Consider the following 15,988-nt stretch of genomic DNA (forward strand, 5'->3'; position numbering starts at 1 on the left):
CCTACAACATACGAGAGAACTTCACTGGGGTAAAACTATGTTCAAAATCAAATAATTTATGTTTTAGAAGAAAAGAACAGTTTCAGCACATTCCTACTAAAAGAGCCTATAATTTCAATTTTTAAAATGAGTGCTCAAGTGCGCTGTACCTTTTATCACATGAAGACCAAATAGTAAAGCGTTAATGTTTGACGGGGAGGCAAACCATATAAACAACTTGCTTCATCGCCATTACCTAGTGTGTATACTGTGACAAATTTAAAATTGAGTCGTTTAAGAAGGGTTGACCTGGTTAATCACTGCTTCCATATTTTGCAGGAAATTTTGTCAAAAATTCTGACGTGTCAATTTACGATACTGCTGTTTTCAAGTACTGTAAAGTTTGTAACGTATTTTGTTTCATGATGTAAAAAATAACAACAAAGACTCGCCACTTTGTGAAGTTCTATGTTACTCGAGATATAAATATTAAAAATACAGAAAAATAGCTTCTTTGTTAATAGGCTTGTTCAGGTATCTTTATTGTTATATGAAACAATACGAACTAGTAATTAAGGATGCTATCGAACTTTTCGCACAGTATTAGCGCCTCGCGGGTTAAAACTGATACGTATTGCTGATATACGCATAGACTAAACAGATTCAGTTAAGTTCTGAGTATTATACGGCTGTTCCTGAATGGAACTCAGAAAAACTTTTCTCATCCAATAATTGTGTCATTCATTTTCTCCGCAAGTCCGCGCTTCGTTTATGAACGCAAGCAGAATGTATAACTTGAATGTGTCACTTTAAACAACGCACATTTGTTTGCATGACAACTTTGTACGTAGTGGAAATTAAATGCAGTCTGTAGCGCTGCTAACGCCACTATAAAACGAATAGAAGATTGAAAAAGCTAAATTCCACTATGTATTACGACAAAAGGGCCGTGGAACAAAAACTGAATTTTACGTTGAGGACTATAATACTACCGATTTGTGAAACAGTAGGTTGTGCGTTCGATTGTTAGTACAGATGCATTTCCTGGTAATATTCATGCGGTTCTGGCCAAGCCATCAAATAATTTACATTCATAATTCCAAAAACTTCTTATCTGCTTATTCGTACCTCGTACATTTCTGAACTGGGATTTCAAATAAGTGTATCTGAAAATTTTTGGGTAGTTACCTGATTATCTTAAACCAAGATTGAGTTTGTTTTGATGGTTCATGTCTTATCATCAGATTGTAGGATTTTCTGGTAATTTGTTCGACGCTACAGCGTGATAATGGTATTAAAAATAGGTTACTCTTCCTACTGTAGTACTGACAATTACACACTTTTTCAATAACTGTGTATGTACAAAAAGAATTAAGTACATTAAAATAGTTTGAGTGCTTTTACACAGCCTTTTCGCGTCATTTGGTGTTCCATTGACATTTTACCCCATACCACCACATTTTTCTCAGTACTATTTTTCATTTGGTACCATGGAAGCAAACTCCTACATTTAAGTTAAAGTTTTGGCATGTAGCAGAAGGGAAAACGGTGTAGTACGGTGTAGTACGGAAACTATATTGGTCATGTGCATGCTGGAATTCTGTCTACACTGTATACACCGAAAGCGTGTTAGATATGTGAACATAACAGATACTTGTCATAGCTTAAATATGTGGTTTCTTCAGTATGTAGATACTACAGCGTGAATCAGTACTGAAGTAAAATCTTCAGTTCAGTTTGGTATACGAAAAGAGTTGATGGTAGTGTTTGTAATGAGAAAAATCTGACTTTCGTTCAAATTTTGCTCCTATGAGACCGAGCTTAAAAGATGACGTATCTGTAGAAGAAGATGTAACAAGAAGGATTACATCAAATATGACATTAGGTCAACAACTACATCAGGAAATTGTGTTTTCACTTACTGCTGATAAATTATGATGGGCACAGACATGATAAACATTTTGGAAATATGCGGACAAGCATAAATCTAAAAAATGTCAAAAGAGACATTATTTACAGTTAGCCATAGTATCAGCTAATAGACGAGTAAAACCACCCTCAAAATTCCTAACAACTGTCAATAAAAGGAAATAAAGATATTTGATTACTTTTAGAATGTACTTAAGACTTTTACAAGCCGATAGTGTCTGCAGTATTGACGTTCTAACCAAAGATAAAGGAAAGCCATGAATGTAGTAATTTTAGTAACATCTAATCTAATTATAACGCATATTAGAAGGAGGAGTTAACAAATAAAGACTCTGCCCCGTGCAAGGAAAAAAACGATCAAACTTTGGAACCATTTGCATTATTACATATACTCTGATACTGTTCGCATAATTTCGCTAAAAATGTATATTTGCTATAAGTTTTATATAACTAAATCCCTGAACCAATTTTTTTACATTTTAGGACTACTAAAAAGAATTTTTTTAATTCCACACCTTATATTATACAATGACCATTTCTTTTAATATCAACAACAAAATGAAAAAAAAAGAAAGGATCGAATATTGCTAGTTAAGTACCTGAAATTCTTAGATAAAATTGCGCAAGTACTGTAACTGTTAGGAAAACTCATGCAGGCAACTAATTATTTCATGAAGCTATTTTCTTTTAATGTTTGTCACAGACAACTGTTAAAATTTGATCACATAGGCTCCAGTATAATATAATCTTCCTGAGGAACTGCATTGTCTCACAGATTTGGTAACATTCTATGTGCTGTATTTATTATTGCTATTGTCGTTGTCATTTAAAGACAGCACTTAAGTAAATATCAAAGTGTCGATCACTGTTTGTCGAAATTGGTTTTATGACACTGTGTAGGAAAAAACTATATACAACTGCATTATTTAACCACTGAGTACAAACTGAATAAGCTCTTATCGAAGTGACCAATGTTCACATAAGTATACAAATTTCCCATACTAAGAAAATTGCCTGTGATAGTACATAAATGTACTTTAATTGTAATATTTCTGATAACTGCTATATGAGATAGAAAGATGTTGTAGTTTTTTCGACATTTCTAAAAGTATGTGCTGCATAGATTAAATGAATAGTTATTCAGTATTTTTATCTCAATAATTATATTAAAGGCTTTGTTACGAGATCGAGAGTTTTCACCACTTACATATTGTTACACCTTTAGGATCAAATCAGAAGTGTTATTAAACGTTTGAATATCGAGATTGTATATGGGATAGAGTGCAGGTAATATCTGGCTTCACTCAGTGTTTCGATGTTATGATCTTTCAAAGAGTGCCAGACTTAAATTATTTATGATTACTGTTACGATTATTTATTCTGTTTTTTTGTATATGTTCTGTTTTGTATTCCAAATCTATCTTCGAACATCTGAGGATTCAATTAATATTGGCGGTGAAACTTGTTCTTAGACTACTTAATTCAGCTTCTGTGCGTTTAGCAGTATTACAGGATAGCTCTCAATCAATATTTTCTAAATATACTTGCATTGTTAAGCTTTTAAGCAGCGGTCATAATTGGGTCAGCTTTTAAGAACCTTTATAATCACATAAATTAGCAGTATTTAATAAAAGACTTTTCTAAATAATAAATAATACCAGTAAATAAATAAACGTCTTTATGCGTCAGGGACTGTTTCATTATTATAAAAAATTAAAACTTGTTATAACAGCTGAATTTCCAATAGAAACACGGTAAAACATTTCAAAAGTTTTTTTCCCGGTAAGTCATTATGTTTCTTACATTAAGAGAGGAAAATAGTAAGACTCGGAAAAGAGAAGTTTGATTTTTAAATCACATTGTTCAGTTCGCATCATTTTCTATGTTGTCTTCACATGATAACTATTTCTCTTGTATTTTGACATGTGTTTCGTCTTCTTCACTGATATAGAGAACACAGGATGTGTTCAGTAACAGAGTTCGCTAAGTGAGATTGGTATTCTCCATTTTGGATAAATGCACAGGTTAGTGAAACTTACTAACCAGTTTCTCGTCTGATGGTGAACAGCCGCAAGTATAAAATGACCTGCCACATTCCTTTTAAGTATGGCAGTCTGTTTTCGGGACAATTAATAATCTTCTTGTATTGCTTCCCAACGTCTGTACATGCGCCTCAAAGCGAAACCAAACTTTTGAAGTGTATTCTGAAAGCGGAAAACTAGATCTCTTTGTCACATCTACAGGTAGGGAATTGTTTCATGCCCCGCCAGAATGTTCGAAGTATTTATTCTGCTACGTAAAATCGAGATGTGTATATTTGGACTTATTACGTTTTTAGAAATGTTCAAAAAATTAAATTATGCAGTAGCTGGTTGTGACTGGTATGTTAGAAGCTAATATGAAAATAAAAATAGTTTATGCTCTCGAGATGCTGTTTCTACTCATGTGCCATTTCCGAGTTAGTCCTCCTTGAATGTGCAGCTGGTATATAATTTTCGTAAGAGTCTGAAATCTAATTGTGAAATCATTTAAAACATGAATATCTTTACTAAATTAGAATACTGACGTTTTCATATTTCATATTTTCTTGAAGCAAACACTGATTTTTCTTGTGAATAAAGTCGGCTGGCAAACAAAAAAGGATTCCATATCAGACAATTATTCAAATACGTTGATTCCGTAACCAATGCATATGCAGATACATCAGAGGGTCCAAACAACGTGAATGCTACTTAGACCAACAAAATGTTTAATAATGAAACACAATCTTCAATTGCTAGGTTCTCAACCAGCGGGGAAGCATTGTTTCGAAAGTTGCGTATTTCTACCCACCATTCTAGACTGATACCGATTTCTCAGACAACTGTTCAACTGCTAAAGCTCCATTCTCTGAAACAGTTGACCCCTACCTTGTCAATAAAACATCAAGTAACTGGAGGGTATGTTTCATTATAATAAAGCTCTGTAAATACCAACAGCCGCTCCAAATCATCATAAACGAAGAGCACAATAGCAGAAGGTTGCCATGTTAGAGGTTTTGGCAAAAAGCCTTTCAAATCGCCAGGGCTGTGTTTCTTCATCTAGTCCCGCGCTGTAATTTTTTTCTTTGAATATATTGTTAAGAAGTATGATTGTCTCGAAACACATGAGAAAGAAATTTTTTTACCAGGAGACTGCACACGACGAGTAATTTGTATTAAATGAGAAACCGAATGTAGTTTCCTCTCACCACTTTACATCGTTATGTAGTACAATTAATGAATGTGAGTTCAATGGTGCACGACCATATAAGAAGAACTAGCACCGCACTAAATTATTTCTCTGTTGTGGAAGAGGGCATAACCAGGGGGCATCGAAATCACCGTGGAAAACATCAAATTTTTAGACTGCAGGCATAATAAAAAATTTTACTGACGATATTTTGGTTATCAGGCGGGTAAACGGCTACGTCCTAATGTTACGTTTGGCAAAGAAACGTACACGTCAGCTTCAAACAATGGTTACGCCTGAAAATGACACCTAGAGAACTTGGCGTAAAATTCTTTTAGCGGACGCTTACATTTCGTATATAATGTGATGAGATTTTACTGCATAAATGCGCATGTTAAATAAAGAACATTCCTACATAGTGACTGCTCCACAGTTTTTTTCAAAAAACTCGTGGACGACCGTAACTTGCTAAGACCGTATTTCTGTCCAGTGTGATCCAAACCGCTGTCGGGTGGAAACAGTTCACAGCGGAATTTGAAATTATCAGGGGTTACCAGCAGAATAACTACGATGTACTGAAGCAGCATTGAGTTTCTGTTCAGACGACAACTGCAGCTGAAGATGACGACTAGGATATTCGGTGTACCGTTGCTTGAAGACGACGCTGATGATCGACATGTAACCAGAAACAATCTCATTTCTGAAACAAAAACAAATTTAAAGATTCTCCGAAGTTTTGATTGATATTAGCAACGCTGTTAGGTGTCGCTATCTTGTTACCATCGTAATTCCGCCGCAAGTTGTCCATCAGGAGCTACAGAACCTTATCCCAAAAAATGTCACTGAAGATACTTTCTCGTGATATCTATCTAACAACATCTGTGTCCTGTTAGAAAATTACGATCGATTTAGCAGCTTCTGGCACCAACCGCGTCTGAGGGTCTCTGTAGTAGTATATCGGGACTAACTGTACATCAACATCTATACTCAGCAAGCCATCGTTTTGTGTTTGTAAGAGGGTACATCGTTAACTACTCACATTTTCTACCTTTCCTGTCCCACTTGAGAACAGTACACTCTAAGAAAGATTGTTAGTAGACCTGTTGACTGTTCTAGTAAGGTACATTGTCGGATGAGCATATCCCGTGATCATCTCGCGCTTGCTAACGCACCTGTGACGATACGCGTGGCTCTTTTTTGGATCTTTATCTCCTCTATCAGTCCTATCTGATTAGGGTCTCACACTGATGAACGATACTGAGGTTGCTACGGAAACAGAAGTTTTGTGAGCTACTTAATTTGCGAATGGACTACACGTCCCTGGGGAATATTTCAGCGAATGTCAGTCTCTCATCTGCTGCTGCCACGATTAATTTTCAGCGTTCGTTCCACTTTAAATGACTCCGTATGCATACTCTCAGATATTTACTGGATATGATTTTTCACATTGTATTTCGACTGTAGTGTAGTCTTAGAACAACTGAAATTTCTGCCAAAGTAGGGCAACATGTCACGATTGTTAATACTGATGGTCAACCACCAAGCGCCGACCTCTTCCGGTCTCGCTGAATTTTGGTTCAGTTCTCAAGCGTGCGCACTTCTCTATACACAACAGCATCAACTACGAACAGCCTCATGGACATTACGAAGTGCTGTTCAGGTCATTCACACAGGTTGAGTCTTACAAGGCGTAACGCCTATTCTACTTCCTGAAAGGTTCGCGATATCGATATGATTTTTTTGTAAGAAGGCTGGTTTGCTGAGGTCACCAAAATTGGTTGTATGTTTAACATTCACTACGTCCTGTATCAAACCGACATACTGAAGTAAATAGTATAAAGGACCGCTATATAATTTTATATGGTGCTGGATAAGCTCTTGAAACGAGGGCTATCGAGATTAAAGGCTTGTTAATGTTGATAACGAAACTTTTTCGCAAAAGTGTGCAAGAACCTTGCAAAATTTGTAAGACGTAGATGCTAGAGTACGCTACTTATATGTAAACAGCGTCAAGCGGCGGTTTTGTCGTTGAGCTCCGCGGCTGTATGCAGCAAGGCGATATGCCTACGTTCCCTACTTTGCGTGGCATAGATAAAACCTACTATTGTCTCGAAGTATATGCTTCAAAAAATTTTTTTGCAAATAGTTGTATGTACTCATGTTCGAACAAACAGCTATTGTGGAATGGCGTAAATAGTCGAAAGGTTTGAGGCAAGGACGAAATCTGATATGTGAGCCGCACTTCGCAATATTTACCACGGCAATCGCAGGTTCCGGTCACTTTGCCTTTGAAACCTAGAACATTCCTAGGACGCTTTGGCCAAAAATTTCAACTCTATCATCAGCAAGTCATTTTAGAGCTTTCCAATGCCGCTAAAAGAGTAATACTTCCTTCATGGTGTTCTTTGATGCAGTAAGTAAGAGAATCAATCGTAAATCAGTTGCCCCCTGCATCCTTTTAACTTGTTATAGATCTCGTTCCGATATCTCGAACTGTTTACGAATAGTGTTAGTCCTGCGCGACTTACCCTGAGTACTGCGAGGGAATATTGGTCCTAAAACACAGCCTTGGGGGCACGTAGAAAGTTACTTATATACGATGTGAACATTCATAGCCGTTAAGAATCAATTATGAAAATGTACCAGTTTACCCGTATTCCATAGGAAAACAAAGTGAAATTTCAAAACATAATTTGAGAAGATAAAACTCTTAGTGTTAACTGCATACTTTCGTATTAGTTCTTTTTTAATGACAGTCTGAAAATCACGCATGAATCAGCGTGTCGGGCAATGAGAAGAGCAGCGCCTGCCATCGCGACCTCCCGCAAAACACGCCGCAGCCTTCGGCACCGACACGGCAGCGGTCGGCGACAGCGCGCCGGCAGCCGCGCTGTGGGGGTCTCCGGTTTGCTGGTTCGCGCCTCTCGCGCGGGCTTGCGACTCGCCGCTAATTGATTCTGTCACTCCACCTTAATTAACCCACCTCTATGGCCGCCGGCCGCTTTGTAATTGTATGACGCGAACTAGGCATGCAGACCTACTAGTTAGCCTCGCCGCGCGTCCGCCTCTAGTTAGCTGAGGACGCCGTTCTTACCTTTCTGTAGACGCGCCGATGATATCCTGTCCGTATGTTTCCAGCTGCTCGCCGTATGTAGCAACCAAACTACACTTCGAAGAAATTCTTGTTTCACATACACTTCACACACGCGACGTTTGATTTACTTGATTTACACGAGCCGAAGGGAACACATGTCACACTCAGATGATTGCTTTCGCTTCACACTTACAGAACTCTTCTTTTTTCCTAAGTGTTCACGAAAAGAGATTTTCCTTTCGCACTGTCAGCACTAGTGACGTGTTTTAGCAGTAAACACAAGAAACTCTAAGATCACGCAGTCTCCTCTACAGACCACGTGGATAACGTTTAGCGCGGCGACAACGTGTGCCTGACTATATTATACCGTTTAGTACAATAGCGTTAATTTCGACTTTCGTTCAAGAACGACGTTTCGAACTTTTTTCATCAAAAACTACAGTCCAGAAAACTTCAGAGCACGTCGTTTATGCGTACTATAACTACCGTAAATTGCTACAGGAAATACGAGCAGGAAAAAAAAATCGTGGACAAGTGACCTTTCATATTCCAGTGTAAAGTCGTTGCCGCTCAGTTTTGCCAATTCTGTTCAAAATTTTGAGAAAATCACTCCTGCCGTTGTGCGGGAACGCCGCCTGCGCCGTGCCATGCCGTTCTTCTCCTGTCCGCTAGTGCTCGGTCGGAACGTCGGTCCTCTCGAACGAACGCGAGAAGCGCGGAGCGTGCCTCGCGGGGAAACACTTTCGCGACGTGACCTCGCCACTAGAGCAACATCGACTGTCGCCTCTTTGCCCAGGCCACCGAGCCGGACTGCTCAAAGAGCTCCGCCGGGCAGAGACTGTGACGCAGCATCCCTTTCTGCTACAGACGGCTTTGACCGCTCCCTCGCTCCCGCGCCCGCCTGGTATATCTGTCGCGCCGATACTCTTTGCCAGTCGATGGCGGCGCCGGTATGAGAGCGGCGTGGAAGTCTCTTCCAGCGCACAGAGCGCAGCACCGTAGCGCCGCCGCGCTGCCTCTTTGCGCACGCGTACTGGGTCTCGGATTGCGGAGGGAAACAGAGGAACGACATACAGTGTGTTCGTCAGTGTTGCCAACTGAAGTACAGGCAATAAATTGCAACGTCACTTGCATTATTAATTAATGAATTAGTACTTAGTTTCGTGGAGCACTCAAGTACTTTAACAACTTTATTTACGGAAAATGTAAATGGAATGAAATGCATCTTTCTGTTTCCACATGTTCGTTGCTTAGAGATTGACAGTGTGATGTTCGTTCCAAATTTCAAACGAGATTACAAACTTGATGCATTGATCAGATGTTGAGTGTCAGAAATAAGTTCTGCCTCAAATATTCTCGTAGCTGATCCTTTTCTTCACATGTAACATTCTATCCTCAGGGCAATACGCAACGGTATTTGCTACATTGTACGTCCATGAAATTGAAGTCAAGGGCAAAAGCATTGTTTAGCGGCAAAACATGGATAATTCTGTATACTACATTGGGTGCTACGACAGTGTACAGTGTTTGTTCTTCTCCAAGTTCACATTTCGCTACAAAATATGATTTTAGAGATATTTCTGCAAATATTGATTTTTTTTTGTATCAGACAATTATGTTTGTTTATTAATATGTGCTCATGACTTTGTCGGTACTTCTAAAGGCAATAACGGAATTTTTTGAGCGCATGACACATTCGATTATTTTCAGATCGTCGACAACATTTTTGAAAACAGGAGTAGGCTCTACTTGAGAAATTATTAAAACGATATGAATGACAAAAGCAGAAATCTATTTTAGTAGGTTGTATAAGCGAAAAATTTTACACTTTAGGTTGTGTGCGTAGAACACCAAGACGTTACAAACTTTTTTACATTTCGAAATGTTGACAACTGTTTATGATGATTACTCAGTCCATGTAAGACTCTAAAGTACGGCCTATAATGGGCAATAAAGTAACAAAATGTCGATGCAAATGACGCAAGCCGAAGAAAATACTAATTATTATAGTAGAGCTTACGGATTTGTTAGCGGAACCCTCAAAGCTGAAAAATATATTTCAAATAAGCTTCGTACCATACAACATGAAGGAGGTAGAGCGTGAGAAATGAAACCAGTAATAAGTTTTATTTTATTGTAGAGGCAAGTATCACGTGTTCACTTCAAGTATCATGTGCTCACTTTCAGTACTGATCTCCAGTAGATATAGTGCATCACCTGTGAAATGAAAACTCTGTGCTATTTAAGCAGTGAACCAAGCAACTGAAATTATGCCAAATGTAGCCATCTTACTCTTCTTTCCACCAATTCGTTGAAGTAAAGTTTTCTGTCTCCCATTCTCGTTGTCACTTGGGCAACATACACAGTAGTTTCATAATTTTACGACCAACATTATATTTCGAAAACTTTGAGCATTTAGTTTTAGACCAAATTTCGAGGTACCCACTCCAAAAGATCGTGTGACGCAAATTCTCTGTGGTAAATAAGATGAATTATGAGATGCAGTTGTTCGTGAGAAATAAACATTTAAAAATGGCTCTTGTTTGTGTTTTTATGCTTCGGTTGTCAGAGTTACCTCTGTGCTATAAATCAATCATCAGCAACACATTTCACGACTTTTGTACATATTTATTCTCATGTTGTATCTTTCCCTTACATATCTCTCCATCTGATGAGGCATTTTTCATTTGCGATTAAGAAACAACATTATTTGCGATTGAAATTATTTTTTTGTTCGCTCCATTAGCTGTTATTCAATAATTTCTTCGAGCTATATTCAGTATATAAGTAGAACTATATTGACAGCAAGTAATTTTAGTGAAATAACTTCAGGTACTTTGCAAAGCAGTGCCTCCTGACTAATGCTATAGAAATAGACTTGTAATATGATATGCTTTTTGTTGTGCTTATGGAGTTCTATGCTCCCATAAACATCATATGTATCGTGTATTTGACTAACGGATGCAGTTCGTCTGAATATTTTTCTGAGTAAATCTATATATGCTATAGTGAACCCCTATCTTAACAATTTATGTGAGAACTAAAGAACAAAGTTTTTCATTATACATTAATGCAGCGTGTTTACGATGACAAAGCGTGGGCCTTCAGCTTAAGATTTTCAACGATTAATTTAATTTTGAAGTGAACTCTTATTTTGAGTAATACAAACCAATTATAGAGAACAGTAACGAAACAGTTATTTTTAGTAATGTAAATATCATCTTGCGTATAACACAAAATAGACTGCATGAGAATCACTGGTCATTGCTTGTCTCTTCTTTCACGTTAAATAATAGGCTCTGATTTTATATCGATACATTTAGGGACAATAATTAGGATAAAGAAAATTATGTTGATGTTGACAAACAGGTATCTACTATGGTAGACGGGCGACCGTGCACAGCCCATTATACAATCTATATGCTTGTGACCGAAACGAAATTAACCACTTCTTGGACACTGAGGTGTCTAGAAATAATTTAGTTAATTAGAACATTCTAAATAAGCGACATTTTATTAATTGGGGCAAAAAGTATCTTCTCTCTCCAGGGTCGGCTGTAGCTATGAAATTTCACACGTGGACTGGCAGTTCAGAACACATTAATTGACTCCAGATCACTGAGTGACTAAGGATACAAGTTTAGAATGACTGTACTACAGACACTAGAAAACACAAGTTCTTAGACACCTTCTGACGGAGTTCTGTTAGCATTAGCGAATAGGCACAGTTCACAGCAGACGGAAGTATCTTCACTCCCCAACGGTTGACAAGGGGTTTGTCACGGCGAGGTGGCAGCACAACGACGTTATTCCGACAGGAAAATCCTCAAAGTAATCAGGATGCGACCTCGAACAGAACTGTCTTCCTGGCCTTTGGCGAAGTTATTTCACGGTACAGGCGCAGCGGTGGCGCCTCGGAACTAAAGGAGGCACAACTTCTTCCTAGCATCTCATCGACGCCTCGTGATACCGCTCGCTGTGCAGTATCTCTGCTGAGGTCGATACTTCTTGGCCGCTCTCGATACTCAACAACACTGCAGGATCCATTAAACTGAATGCATTGTTACTAACAGCAAAGTGCATAACCGTAACTGGTCCTGTCATCTTCGTGCAGATCGGCTTCCAGATGTAGTACACAAACGATGAATATGTCGATAAGTTTTTGGTGCTGGGTACATCCGACAAAAAATTTCAGAACATCTCTAAAATGAACGTGGCTCGTATCTGAATGTCCGGCTCTGTGAAGATCAGCATCAACTGCTGCTGCTCCTGCGAATGCTGCACGGTGCCCTAAAAGGAACTATTCCATAGAAATGTCTTTCGTCGTCTGGTGCAACAACTTCGGGAAACCGGATATCTTCGTCCAAAAGTAATGGACCGAAGTCGTCCAAGGACTAGCCATACTCCAAAAACAGAGGACGTGGCTCTTGAATCCGTTCACCAATTACCTTTCAAGGCAGGTTCCAGATATCTCAGAGACTGGTGGTAGAAATATTGCAGGATGAAGAACTCCATCCATATCATTATCCGTTAACGCAACGCGAGCAACCAGAAGATAAGGAATGACGTATTGTGAGTGGTTTATGTATCAAGTGGAATATAGCCAATATTTTATAAATAATGTGATGTGGACTGACGAATCTAGCTTCACTCGTGAAGTAATTTTTGGCCTACACAACAGCCATTATTGGTCGGAACACAGCTCACATGTCATCTGTGAACGTTTCTTTCAGGCACGCTTTGGCATAAACGTGTGGGCTGGAACCGTGGGAGGAGTAGTTTTGGGACCCTACATATAGCTAGGTGAGTGACTGTGCCACTGTATCGTACGTTTCTTTGCAATAATATGCCTGACGCGTTAGAAAACGTTCCACTTGTTACACGGCGACAACTATGATTTGGAATGAATGTACATAATTATTTAAATGCAGCGTTTCCAGGGAAACGGCTTGGTTGTGGAGGTCCAATGTTCTCGCATCTGCGTTCTCCGGACCTTAATCCACTATATTTGTATTTGAGGTGACGCTTAAGGAACAGTTTTATACTATTCAATCCACGGATGTACATGACCTAATAGCTCGCGTGCATTCCGCTCCAATGGTGGATGCAAATACGTTGCATAGGGTCCAGAGAAGTACGAGCCAGCGAGTGGTGAAGTGTTCGCAGATGCATGGTGGTTGCTTTGAACATCTTCTCTGAGGTGATCATGTCTGGATCCGTGACCATGAGCCCGAATTTCAGACATACAGGATGGGATTATTGTGCAAAGCATACTGTGGAATCTAAGATAGCCTACCTACGTTTTTTGTACCTCATTGAATACTGTTATGTTGTACTGACTCTATTTGTGTCATAACAATACCAAGTTCTCGTTTAGGTCAAAAGAAGTTTATGTTATTTCTAACTGTTTAAACAAAGGTAATAGAAATAGAATATATGAAAAGCACATTGTGAAGCTGTAAATTGGATTAAGTTTGATGATTTAACTGGAAAACGAGTTTGTTGCGAACATCCGCGGATCTGCATACGTGTTCCCTACGGCGTTGCCTCGTCTCACTGAGCTAAGACAGCTCCAGCACACCACATAGTTCATGCTACCTATTCTTGGCAACGGGTACGTAGTTACAACGTTGCAGAGAATGGTTTTTTAAATTACATTTCTATTAAACCTATTTGTGAGACTAGGTTTTGCTACATACACATTGTCTGGAATTGTTATGAGGAATGTCATGCCGACTGCCAAGCGTGACATTGTTTCTTCACCCTGTATATTCAGAGCTGAGTGAAATCTGAACGAAAAATACGAGGAAAAGGACGTCTGATAGTTTATAGAACATGTAAACACAGCTCCATAGTGCTGCATGTGTGAAACTGACCGCATGAAATCGTATTAGAATAATAAACTGTTAAAAACATAGAGGAAATTGTGCACCATGACTTTCTTTCTAACCCAGATGTAGCCAAATAATTGTAATGTAGGAAAAAGTAAGGAAATATTTCATCATATGTCTGATATGTAGCTACAGTAAGAATCAAAGTAAATACTGTGGGCCACTGAAGACGCTTCAAAAATAAGAGAAAGGAAAGCGTGTGGCTGCTGAATAGTGGCGGAACATATGTCTTAAGAACACACCAATATGCTTTAAGTTTTGCTGTTGACTACTTCACGTTGCAATAATAGTTTGTAGAGCGACTATGCAGGGGCGCTCGGGCAGGCCCGCAGTACAGCACGCGAAGCGGCGCGGAGAAACCGCTGCTGCTTTCCTGATGATCTGATGCAACCTGCTGCACATTATACCGCAGCACAAGTTCCAAACGCATACATATTTTCGTTAAGTGCATTTCACTGCGTACATGTTTAAGCTAATCGCACTTAATAACATAGGTCGAGTACATTCCCTCGCAGCTGTATTCTCTCGGTATGACGCTTTCCGTTCCGTGGACGAATACGGCTAGCGTTAGCCTGAGATAAATTTACAGGAGGAGACGAAATGAAGTTGGGTTTTCAGAAATTACGTATTACAGTTACTGTAAATAAGATGTAAGAAACGTTACGTTATATAGACACTGGTGTAGAAAGCATAAGCACGAAAGCAGTGAGCCGTGCGTGGCTCGTGTTCCAGCCATCTCTTATTTAACACCCCGATTTTACCGTAGTGCCGCCTCGTTATCTTAATTTTCAATTACTGGTGTCACTGAGTTGCTGCCTTGCCTGTCCGTGAGGGCAAAAGCTGCGCTTATCGATATAGGCTCTGTCGTATTATCTTTACTGAACTGCTATTACTTCCTGGTCGTCGTGTGTCGTGGAACGAGTTGGAACACGCCAGCAGTGGAGGTCGGACCTGGCAGTAGGAAAGTTGGGACGCGGCCGAAGTTCGGTCGGGTTAGAGCGGCAGTGAGGTTCTGATAGCCGTGACTCACCCGACCGTTTCCGGCACGCATGACTTCAGTGGGGACGGTCTTGGTTGATCGTCTGTTGGTCGTCACCGGACGACGTGTATTTGCTCACCTGTCGTTTATGGGTCAGCTGTGTGTGTCTCGACTCGTGGTTCGTCCTTGTGGTTGCACAGTCACTGATTTAGCATAGGTCGCGTTCTTCGTCCCAGTGTTTGTGAAATTGTGTGTAGCCTGTGACGTCGACTGCCCAGTTATTTTAGTGCAGTCTCCGTGCGGATGTGTAACAGTTGGTCGGTTGGTGCAGTCGCGTCGTAGCATCAGTGGGGCATGCAGCGCCAGGGAAGCGCGGATAGCTATCACTCGCCGATAATTGCCAACACACATGATTTGAGTGGGGGACGACTTTAGTTGATCGTCGGTCGGTCGTCTTGTCGGACGACGTATATTAGTCCGGCGATCGCTTGTGGGCTGGCTGTGTGTGCCAACTTGTGATTCGTCCTTGTTTTGCTCAGTCACTGCCGTTAGCATTGTCTAGTTCTTCGTGCAAGTGTTCCTGAAACTGTGTGTAGTTTATGTGGTTAGACTGACAAGTTATTTAAGCTTGTCGGCGTACTGGCTCTGAACTGGTCGGTTGGCGTGGAGTAGCGAGGAAGGACAGGATAGCCATCATTCGCCCGACGATTGCCGACACACACGTTTGAGTGGCAACGACCTTGCTTGGCCGTTTGGCCGGTCGTCTGATTAGACGACGTGTATTTGGGTCGTTCACCGCTTATGGGTTGTCTGTGATCCGTTCTAGTTGTTGTTCCAGTCTCCGCTGTTAGCATAGTTTGAGTTTAGGTGCAAGTGTTGAGCGGAACTGATCTTGATCATTGGTCT

This window comes from Schistocerca nitens, chromosome 2 (genome assembly GCF_023898315.1).
Source record: "Schistocerca nitens isolate TAMUIC-IGC-003100 chromosome 2, iqSchNite1.1, whole genome shotgun sequence".
NCBI lineage: Eukaryota > Metazoa > Arthropoda > Insecta > Orthoptera > Acrididae > Schistocerca > Schistocerca nitens.